Consider the following 12,731-nt stretch of genomic DNA (forward strand, 5'->3'; position numbering starts at 1 on the left):
ATCTTCACCTGTGAAAGCAGAAGTGAAGATGCCATTCCGCCTATCGAGAGAGGGTTGGAAGAATGCATTAACTAAAGTGAGAAGTACTTCCAGAGATGGAAGCAACCTTGTGTTCACCACGTTCATCCCTGTTTCACCATAGAGATATGGGAACGCGGCCGATCACCGAGAGGTGTACGCTAAGGGAAAACGAAACCTTAGTTATAGCTTTAACGCAATTAACAACCTTGCGATGTTTGTACTAATTATTCCTTCCCATTTCTGATTCATACATAAAGACTTGCCATCGCATACCATGATCCTTTGAATAAACTTCACAGTCGATCTCGAACTCAGCATCATGTATATCATGTATCTTGTATCTTGCATCACGCTAGCTTAGGTTTATTTTCATCGCAATTTATTTTATTAACGCAACTTTAGTTTACCTGCACAATTTTACTTTACCGCAATTTAATTTCCTGTACAAACACACACTTTATTAATTGTAAAAACAACAATCGCATGTATCACAAATGTAACACACTAACGACAAAAATCCCTGTGTTTCACCTCAAATCAATCCGAGAAACATGTGTTTGAATTATACTTGGTTTTAGTGCAATGAAACTTGTGACAACGCATTACTCCATAGCATACTACAAGCATTTAGTTAACAACGCATATGTCTAGAAGTAGTCATGCATAACACAGCATCCACATTCCATTTCCATCTTTACGTCATCAAGTTTATGGCAACATGAGCTTGTATTCATCCGTCTTCATATTTTTCCACATGTTGTAAGTAGTGTGAATAAGCATAAGATACAACATTTTATGTAACAACAAAAGAGCACCAGCTGCTGCCGCATTTGTAGCCGTCTACGATGTAGGGTTCAATCCGTGGTAGAAAATTTCCATTTAAAGACAATCAGATAAGCCATTGTGTGGACAATCTCGCACCGGTCTTTTAAACCTCGCCCAGGCATCACTGAGCGATTCATTGGTATCTTGTTCAAAATTAGTAATCAGCTTTTCCTTCTGGCGTTTTCTGTCGGGGGGAAGTACTTCTTCGTTAACTTTTCCAATACTTGTTCCCACGATGTGATCTCCCCTGGTTTGAGAGAATAAGCCCATTTTCGTGCTTGGTCACACAGCAAAAATGGGAACAATGTTAGTCGAACTTCCTCAGCAGAGATGTTTGGGAACACAAATGTATTGCAGATTTCAATAAAACTTCGAAGGTGGGCATGCGAATCCTCGCCACGCCAATCGCCAAACTTTCTGACAGTTTGAATCATCTATAGCATCACTGGCTTCATCTCGAACCTCGATTTATCCAGCGCTGGCCTCATAATTCCTGGTGAGAAATCATAAAAGTTGGGCGACGCATAGTCTTGTATGTGCCTATTACGGTCGTTCGCCAAGAGGATGGAGTTCGCCATCATATTATTTGCATTTGGTGCTCTGTCTTCCGGTTGCTCCGCCATGTTGGGATCTTTCTCATCTTGTTGTTAGTGGCTGTTTCTTCTTCTTCTTCAAAAAGTTCTCTAAATCTCTGGGTTGTAATTGGGCTCAGGAATTTGTCCTTCACTCATACGACACCCACTTCTTCCCTTACGAAAGGAGAGGTAGTGCACGGAGATGGAAAACTGCAAAGAAAATTAAAAAAAAAGTTACAGTTACCACAATATGTACTACCGTAGACTCCGACAACGACGCCAAAAACTTGATGTGTTGTGAATGTGATGAAATAATGATGTATATTACGATGGTGGTGTATGCGTTATACATGCAAGTTTTCCTAGCAAAATCCAAGTATAAATCCTACTAGGTTGCTTGGTAAGTCCAGGATCGAACACAGGGACTATAAAGACAATATGCGACAGTGATTTCTGATTACTTTGTGGTGACCAAAAAAATAATGAGTTGGTTGGTATGTTTGTTTAAGGTATAGATTCTATGTGACGGAATTCATAACGGAGTTAATAACAACGAAAGTTACAATGAGTATGCGGGTAACGGGTTGAGAAAAGATTTAGCTAACATTTCCTAAGATTGCATTCAAGTTATGCGATCATGCTACACACATACAACAGCAGGTCATCTCTCAATGCAAATGCTATAGCTTCTAGTTTCAGGACGCATGCGATGATGAATGACACACACATACACAAGGCGACCACATACTACCATAACCTATTTCTAGGGTGCATGCGATGCATGTTAGCAAACAGAACTTATCTCTAAGTTTCTATCTCTTGCTTATGCAGTTCTAATCTAACTTTCTCAAGCCTAGATTCTAACCTAGCTCTCTCAAGTCTAGGTTCTTTCTTTAGACTCTCTCTCGAGTAGCTTTAAAGGGGTGATGGATGCATCCATAAGACAAGATGATCGCATAAAATGAAGATCTTAGGTCATGCTAGCTAAGTGCTTCTCAACCCATTTGGAAGTTTAGTTACTCATGTATAATTTAAAGGGAGTGAACAGATCTAGAGATGCAAGTTCCATTCTATAAATGAAATCATAGTAGAGAATATCAATGGGAAGTAAGGATAGGGAGCCTGGTAGTAATGTCTTGCTTCCCAAGGCTTTTACACTGCGTTTTTCTCTACTATGCTCAAAAGAATAATCTTGCTTTTGCAAGAGTCGGCCTTCTCTCTATTTTCAATGCTCCCCAACACTCTCTCGAGAAAGCCAGGACGATCTTCCGACGTTTTCTCTCTTCACTTGCCTCCGCCTTCTAAGTGTTAGAAAACTATGAACAATGGCTAATTATCTTCTGTATGGCGAACTCTCTATATCGCCAAGCTCTTTTCTCGATGGTGGCCTTTGGTATTTATAGATATCAAGGTGAATAAGATTTTCTCTCAAATGATTGCACTGATGGGATGTCATTAAATCTCTGTTTGATGTGTCGATTAATTGTCACCAAAAAGTTGAGTGTACTTGCTACAATATGTCGTTAACGGCTTATCAACTAAATTCGGATTCGACCGTCATCAGCTTTCTGTCCCATCGTGATTTATTAAGCTTTCACCTTGATGTGCCGTCTCTATACGACCACCTTCTTGAGCAGATCTTCACGAGCACATAAGATCGCATAGCTTTGTGATTACAATCTTTTAATGCCTTAGATGCTGAATTCCTTGGATCACAATTCTGCCTTGCGCCAACGCATTTTCCTGCACAAAATACGTAAATTAGCTGCTTTAATGCAATGGACGCATGTGATCACAATGTCCTCAACTTAATGCTTTTGGACATGATTTTTCATATTTTTACCATCGCAGTTCTACATTGTTTTATATCTTTGCGTTGTAATAACGTGCATTTTTACCTGTTATCAGCTATCGTCCATCATGTAGCACTATCACCTAGCGCTCCACTTTGCATCGTCTAGCGCCGCACATAGCTAGACGATCGTCTATCGTATCGCTTAATGCCACCCGCAGCTATGCAATCATCTACCACATCACTTAGCGTCGCTTGTTGCTACACGATCGTCCAATGCGCGCAACTCCAACACCCAGCGCCTACGCTCGCGCACACTTGAAGCTGCTGCATGCCTTTCCCATGCATAGCTTTTCTCTCGGCCACGCTTTAGCTTCCTTTAATGCCCAAATAACCTCTCAAATGAGCAAGGCCAATGCCCTTGGCTCAACTCCAATGTCTAGCACAAGGCCAACGCATGGGCACAATACTTAGCCATTTTTCTAGCCTCCAACGCATGGGTTACACTTAGCCAATTTTCCTACCTTCACCCAAGAGTCAAGTTTTCTAACTAAAACTTTTCTTCTAAATTTTCACCATTTTCTCTACAATTTAACTATTCTCACATCAACCTACTCACCACACTAATCTCAGTAGGGAACATACACAAGTAGAGAAATTAGGGCTCAGGGTTTACATGGATCCCTAAAACATATTGTGCCTCATCTAAATCTTTCATTTGGAACTGGGTAGCTAGCCACTTCTTAATGTCCGTCAGAAACCCTACACCAATCCCAATGAGTACGATATCATCCACATACAGTACCAGGAAAACTACTGAGTTGTTAATGATCTTTTTGTAAGCACAAGGCTCATCAGCGTTCTGATCAAAGCCAAACAATTTGACCACACTGTCAAATCTAATGTTCCATGATCTAGATGATTGTTTTAGCCCATAAACGGACCTATTAAGTTTGTAAACTCTTTGCTCTTTTGATCTAGAACTACGAACTCCTCTGGTTAAGCCATGTAGATGGTATGCTCAAGATTATAATTAAGAAAGGTAGTCTTGACGTCCATTTGCCATATCTCATAATCATAAAATGTTGCTATGGACAAGAGTATCTTGATAGACTTGAGCGTGATAACAAGTGAGAAAGTTTCCTCATAGTCCACTCCCTCAACCTAGGTATAACCCTTTGCCACAAGTCTAGCCTTAAAGGTTTGCACCTTTCCATCTACACCTTGCTTTCGCTTATAGATCCACTTACACCCTATAGGTCTTACCCCATAAGGCTGATCACAAGCTCCCATACAAGTAGGATTATGCATAGACTCCATCTTCTGGTTCATGGCCTTAATTCACTCATCCTTGTCAACATCCTCCATTTCTTGCTTAAAAGACAAAGGATCCTCGACCCCATCATTAGAAATGACGTTCTGGGCTTCAGTTAAACACATGTAGCGATCCGTGGGTTCATAACCCTCTCACTACATCGAGGCAGTCTCCACCCTTGAGTTGGTTGACTAGATATACCGACCTCAACAACTCTTGTTGATCTGTTAGTCTGTTCAACAACTCATGTTGAACCCTCAGTAGTCTCAGTATTATCAAAAATCTCACATAAAACAAGCTTACTTCGTGATGTATAATCCCATATGTGGTCTTCTTCCAAGAAGATAGCATTTGTAGAAACAAACACTTTGTTCTCACTCAGATTATAAAAGTATCCACCCCTTGTTTCCCTAGGGTAGCCTATAAAGAGGCAAACGTTTGAACGCCGTTTCAACTTCTTCGTGTTAATCATAAGCACGTGGGATGGACACCCCCAAATCCTGAAGTGGCGTAAACTACCTTTACGACCTCTCCATAACTCATATTTCAGAAACATTTTTCGAGGGAACATTGTTTAGAATGTAGCATGTAGTCTCCACTGCAAAACCCTAAAACGAGTTTAGAAGATGAGCATAACTCATCATAAACCAAACCATGTCCAACAAGGTTCTGTTTCTCTTTTCTAATACAATATTCTACTCAGGTGTACCTAGGGTCGAGAGTTGGGACATAATCCTATGTTCTATCATATACTCTCCACCACGATCAGATCATAGTGTTTTTATCTTCTTACCTAACAAGTTTTCAACTTCAACCTTATACTCCTTGAACTTGTCAAGGGCTTCAGATTTATATTGCATTAGGTAGAGATACTTGTACCTTAAATAATCATTTATGAAAGAGATGAAATATTCATATCCAACTTGATCCTTAACATTCATCGAACCACAGAGGTCAAAATGTACAAGCTTCAAGGCATCCTTGGCTCTGTAACTTTTTTTGGGTACAAGGTCGTTTGGTCATCTTGCCTTTGAGGCATGATTTACACACCAGCAAGGAGTTTTCTTCTAAACTCTTTAGAAGTCCACAATGGACCAATTGCTTAATCCTATTGAGGTTGATGTGACCTAAGATGGGCGTTTTCCTTAGGAGAAACCTTTGGTTTTTTAATAGGTTTTGTCGTACTGAAGATTTCAGTATTAAACAAAGCTTTTATGACTAATGACCTTTGTACATATAAGTTACCTTCCACTGAACCAAAACCAATCTCCATCCTATTCTTTAAAATAAAACTTTACTTTCAGAAAAGGAGACGGTATAACCTTGTTCAATGAGACAAGAAATCGAGATTAAGTTCTTCTTGATATGAGGAACTACAAAAACATTATCCAGTAACAGATAACATTTCTTGTCCAAAAATAACTTTAGCCTACCTATAGTAGCCGCTGAAACAATCTCACCAGTACCGACTCAAAGAGTCATCTTTCCATGTGGCAACGTTTGCCAGGAACTGAATCCTTGTTAAGAGGAAATGACGTGGTTAGTAGCACCCGAATCAAGGATCCAGGTAGAATCATCATTCTCTACCAAACACGTCTCCAAGACAAATAAATCACATTTACTGTTCTTAGACATCCTCCTCTTTTGGAGAGTAGTGGGATCAGTATCAGAACCTAAATAAGCTCCAAGTTCAATGTTAGAGAACACTTCTCTTCTATGAACTTTAACAGAGTTAGCAAAAATTGCTTTCCCTTGCTAGAGTTTAACTTGGGAACTGACACTACTAGTTTTGTCATCCATCCCTTTGTGCTCGAAAAGTAAGAACTGACGTTCAAACAAATCTTGTAATGAGTCCATGATCTCACATGCAATGACCTTGTTCTCAACCCTTTTAGCCAAAGCATCAGGTATGCTAGCCAATATGTGAAGTCGGGCCAAAGAATTAACCTTCTTCCACAACTCGTATATATTTCAAACACTTCGCGGTGCATCAAGGGTCGGGACTTGAGGACATTTCTCAGCCATGACAAACTCGAGATCGTTTACCATGAAATATGTTTTACAAGAGTCTTTCCACTGTATGTAATAGAGACATTAAACAGAAAATCAAACGTGTTGTTGAAAACAAAAATACATTGACCTACGTTAGGTTTTAAGCAAATACCCATTGAAAGACATACAACATCCAATACAGTTTAGCAAAACTAATATGAACCCCGTGTGACATCTAGTTTCGTAATGATGCTTTAAAGTTTTGCTTATTTCCTAAAATATGTATATGCACGATTATATTATATAGTTTGAATGTTTATAATATAAGAGTTATATTACAACACTGGTAAGGAAATTAGGTTCTAAGTCAATTTTCCCTCTAAATAATGTAAAAAATTTTCCCCTCTAATACATTTCAATGAGATATATTCAAATATTAAATAATATGAATGAGATTCATCTTAAAACTATAGTTTATGAGAGGAAATGAATTTGGATATGATTCAAAAGCAATACTAACAAAATATATGATATTTAATTAATTAATATTAATTAATTGGATTAGATAATATTAATTTAATTTAATTTAATTTAATTTAATTATGTTGAGTTTTATGTCCTAAAACTCGTGGTTTGTAAACAGAATAACTTATTCTGAAAATTCAATAAAGTTGTTATTGAATATATTGCCTATTAGAAATCCAATAAACCTAAAAGTCCCTTGACTATTAGATGAGTACTTGAACTTTATGTGGAGACATAAAAGTGGATCAGGTTCGAGTAAATAGTAAATATGATCTATGTATATGAATAAGGTTGGGTGCCTTACTCTGGTAACACTATTAGATGCAGTGTACTCTATAGTTGTTACAAAGAGTTGTAAAGTGCTACAAACGAAGTGATCCTAATTCGTACATGTTAGGATAGGAGTGGAGGCGTCCTGTGCAAATGAGTTTTGTACAAGATTAGACCACGAAACTAGTCACTCTTACTTTATAATGTTGTTTACTGTTTAAGACTGACTATTTCAAAGTGATCACCTAAGTAACTTGACCTTAATCCTGAGCTAACTATGAACTCCTGTTTGTTCGGGATCATCCTTTGATCTGCAAATAGTGAGAGTAGTCCAATGTCACTGCTCAATAATCCTCCCATGTTGGGATAAGACTGGAAGAATAGCTGAGAACATAGCCCTACAAGATGGAATTCACTCCTACCCGATTAGGGTTAGTAGAGAGATTGGATTACAAATCAATTGTTTATTAGAGGATTGGTTGAACTTAAGGAATAAGAAGTAATTTCGGGGGTAAAATAGAGATTTGACCTAGCTGTTATTACGAATAACCTGTGAAGAGTTAACTTACTAATCATGGTTATATTGGGTGGACATAATATATCTACAGTGAGGGGAGTTCAACTATGAGTTTTAGTGGAATGACCCATTAGTTAACAAATGGGGGTTAGTTCGGTCTAATGAGTTTAAATGATTAATCTCGGATCATTAGAGCCCATGATCTGTAGGTTCGCGAGGTCCCCCTACTAGCTCGTAAATAGATTACCTCTAGAGTAGCGTGATAAGTTAACTTGAAATGTTCAAATTAGAATTATATGGAATGGGAGAATTAATATTTAAATATGATTTAAATATATGAAGATGGAATTGTATAAAATTAATTTGATATTTGATATTAAATTAATTAGAATTATTTAAATTGTTTAAATAATTATTTATTAATTTTATTAAGAAAATTAATTTAAGAAATTAATATTTTAAAATTAATAATATTTTCAATTTTATAAAATAAATTGATTTATNAATTAATATTTTAAAATTAATAATATTTTCAATTTTATAAAATAAATTGATTTATGAAATCAATTTTGACATAATAAGAATGAGGAAAAAACACAATGGAAAATTGGCTTTTTCCATTGTCTTCTTTAAGTTGCTCACACTTAACTCACCTCTTTAAGTTTCAATTACTCCAAGCATGAGCTGCATCTCATGCATCCATTCTCATTGCATGATGGTCTGCAATATATTGAATAGAGTGGAGTGAATTAAGGCAATACAACCGATAGAATTTTGCTAAAAATTCATGAGAAGAAAGAGTTCTTCATTGGATTGCTGCTGTGAGTACCTTTCCAAGTTGCCTTGATTCAACTTATTTTGAGTCCTACAACTCAATCTAGAGCACCAATAGGATAGTAGGGAAGATCTTGAGGTGGTCTACAACAATGGAGAGATTTGTTGCTGGATTCAAGCTTTTGAAGAAGTTCTACAAAGGTATGACTTGAAACCCATTTTTCTGCTATAGCATGCTTTATTTTCTGCCAAAATTAATGAATTATAGTGCTTATCGATCCTCGTCGCTTCCACTGCATGCTGATACTTTCCAACAAATTAAACATGATTTAATTTAATTTAATTTAATGTTAACTCCCCTGCACTTACATGGGAGTTAACGTGAGTGTGTGGGGAGTTATCTCCCCTCTCATTTGATTCGCATAAGGGTTCTGTAATTTTCAAGAAGACAACGAAGAATTTTCCTTCTGGAACTACCTAGGTGTTGGAAGGAGGTCACACATAAAGGGTTTTACCATAAGTTTTTTTGGCTAAGTGTTGTAAGAAGTGTAACATATGCGTTAAGGTATAGAAGTCATGCATCGGTAGGTATGGGGCAAGGTTGCCATTGAAGTGTTGACCAAGCCAATCGTTGGCAAGGGCATGTGGTGAAGAACCCAAGTGATGAGGACATGCTATGCGTTTGAGCTAGGGAAGTTGAAGCATGCGTTGTGTTGGTTGGCTTAAAGTTTCCGAGAGAAAGAGCTAGGCGTCTAGATTGTCTTTTAAATTTGTTAAGCATTAGTAAAACTAATTAAATTTTAATTTATGGATTAGGTAGCAGAATACTAGGCATAAGACAGACTTAGTGAGGTGAGTTGTCTTAATTTGGAGCAAGGAAGTCATGCAGTGAGGAGTATAAATAGAAAGACTGAAGAAAGAGATTGATTTGCCTAATTTACTTGTGCGAAGGAGGAGATTCTTCTAGCAAATTTGAGCTTATCAGTGTAGGAGAAGACTACGGGCTACTTTGGAGAAATTCTACCAAAAAGCTGCTCAAATTTGAAGGAAATCCAAGCTTGGTCTGGATTTTGTGTGAATTCTATTATAGAGAGAGCTTTGGCGACTTTTGAGTTCTAGATGAGGAATTAGAAGCTCCATTTTGAAGGCAGGTAAGTTAAAAGATTGTTTGAGAAGTTTATGAAAGGATTTTACATTTTATTTGGCTAAATATGATGAATTGAATACTAAAAAGACAATCTGGAAATTAGGTGTTCAAGAAAGAGCTACCGACTGAAGGTTGAAGAATCAGGGCATGAGGTTAGGTTGTCGGTGGGAAAGCACCGAGCACAGCATACGTGCGTGCCTTACTCGCTCGCACACTGACCACGTACACTATGCATGCAATAGCAGATGCCTGTGCATCTGTCTCTGCATACTCGCACACAAGCGCTTGGCGCATAGACACGCATCTCCTAGTGCACACTCACTGCATCCGACGCTCAATGAATCGTTCGCACCCATATGTTATCTATCATTTCTGCCCATCAAGACACTCGTGTGCATCTATTGCTGCTTACACAAGCTGTCACAAGACCTGTGCGTGTGCCTAAGTCTCCGTGTGCATGTATCAATGCCCACATTACCCTTAGTAGTGCGCCCAATTGCCAAAGGCTTGCTTTTGGCCCCAATTGAAGATCTTAGTATTGGTAAGCTATTTTTGAGTCCAAATAAGAGTATTATGGATTCTCAGGCCATTAAATAGTAAAGTATGGATTCTAGGGGCTAAATGTTATGTATGTATGAAAGCTAGTTAGCTCAAGGATTAGCTAGAGTATTAATGAAGGGATAGTAATATATTTTACAGGCCAAACTGAGATTAGACGAGCTTACAAACTTTTGGGAACCAATTAAGTATCTATCAGTAATAATGTTCTATTAAATTTAAGGACTCTTTGATGTTTTCAAAGCATACTTTTCTCTGAAGTGAGTTACTTAACTAATGCCAGGATGAGAATGATTTGCTCAGTATAAATTTTACATTTGAACTTCTCACATCTTATATTTTAAGCATGATTTAATGAGTTGAAATTTCCTATGACTTTGAGCTTAATGTTCTGAAAGCACTAGTTTTCATGCTTATGGATTTATGAAAGGTCAATGAGCTTCTATCTGTACATGATTTTACAAATTAATATGAATGTACGTTAGCTTATATACTCTCGATACTCAAGCAGATGAAGGTTTCTGGGAAGAGTAGGAAACGATTATGTTTTAGGTCTCTGAGACCCATCTTAGAACACATAAAGGCTTTGAGCCATATGCTGGGATGTCTAACCCTTTGGGGTCATATCTAGTGCATGTATGAGAGTTATAAGGGTATCGGTGCTGCATGTTGAAGAATAATCTTCATTAGTCAAGGAGATGAAGTTAATGATTAATAGTTTCTCAACATCGGCTAAGGCTAAGTATCATTTTAAAATATCTACTTCAAAGTTATCAGTCTTTTATGAATCTATGCACAATGTGTTTTAAGCAAACTAAAATACGTTTTTCCAGGGTTTCATATTATTCCTGTTTAATGTTTTAAGACTAATCAATATTGACAAAATTATTGATTCACAAGCATGTTTTATAAACCCTGAGTTCTATAATGTAATTTTTTTTTTTATTAAAGTAGGTTTTCCTTATTTCAAAATATGTTTATTTATTAATTAGTTACTCACTGGACTTCCCAACTCACTCTTTTAAAATGTTTTCACTCCTTAGATAGCGATTGAGTTCTCGAAGACTAGCTCATAGCTACCAGTGTGCAACATCTCCAAAGCCTTAGATAGCTCAGAAATTCTTTAGGTTTATATTTTGTATTTTGTCACTGTGAAGTCATGTACACACTAGTTGGGATGAGAGGAAACATTGTCTATAAATAGGTTGTAAATATTGTTGTATGATGGACCTACTTATGCTATCTATGTTCTGATGGCCTATATTGTTTAAACTATGAGATATCTATATGTATATAAATACTTGTCTATCGGGTTTTTTATGTCAAGACCAAGGAAATATGTTGCATGGTATAAATAGGCAAGATATCGTAAGAGGGTTGACATTTATTGTCTTCATATCCTTTCTCAGTTTAAGAGGGTTTCCTAGATGGAGGTGTGACACTACATGTCTGTCAAATTTCGAAGCATCGCTACGCTCCTTGAATCATCAGCGACTGCCTTCAAGCGTAAGGCAGAGCATAAAGTGTAGGGTTGCAACTCTTCTAAGGGGCAGTTTGGTCTTTTTCTTTCTTTCTTCATGGTTGATGCTACAAAGCTTCGTTTTGGCTTATTTTTATCTTGTTTGGGCTCTGGTGGTCCATTTTACCTTTTAGTTTCTTGATATCTACAAAATAGCATAATAAACACATAAAATCCATAAACGAGCCAGAATGAAGCTAGGAAAATAACATTTTTATGGTTCTATCAAACACCCTCAACTTGATTTTTGATTGTCTCGAGTAAAGTAGATGCACACAATCATACACAAAATATGTTTGCTTTATTGCTAGGCTCGTTACACTCATTTTAACAGTCAGATAAGATCATGCATGCAATGAACAATGTACTCCAAAAACAAACAATCAAATGAGGCAATTTAAGAAAGCCTTTTCAAATCTATTCCTACATAAGTGAGTTCAAGCCTTCCTACCTAAGGCTAAAAAAAACTCATAATAGATTTATAAGTCCCTAAATTCTCTTTCCTCCTACTTTGACTCGGTTATCAGCTTTTGAGGTACCTAAGCTCGCTCCAACTAGGGCACCTAACACACATAACTAAAAAGTAAAGGGCATCTATTCTACCTAAGGGTGTTAGCTTTAACACATCCATTGTAGGGACTCATACCCATTCCTTTCTTGGGGGCATCTTAATTGATCACAATGGGGTAGCTTTTTTCACCCCTATCTATGCACTCACTCCATTTTTTTTTTGCCCCTTTTCTATTCCCTTTTTCCTTTTTCATTTTCTTCCTCTTATTATTTTCTTTTTCTCCTTTTTTTTTATTCAAAATCATAGGCTTAACACTTCTTCTTTTTTTTTTCTCCTAGTCTAGTATTATACTCAATCAAGAAAGGTTACTCTCAAACCAAAAAATTAGGG

Source organism: Benincasa hispida, chromosome 10 (assembly GCF_009727055.1).
Source record: "Benincasa hispida cultivar B227 chromosome 10, ASM972705v1, whole genome shotgun sequence".
Lineage (NCBI taxonomy): Eukaryota > Viridiplantae > Streptophyta > Magnoliopsida > Cucurbitales > Cucurbitaceae > Benincasa > Benincasa hispida.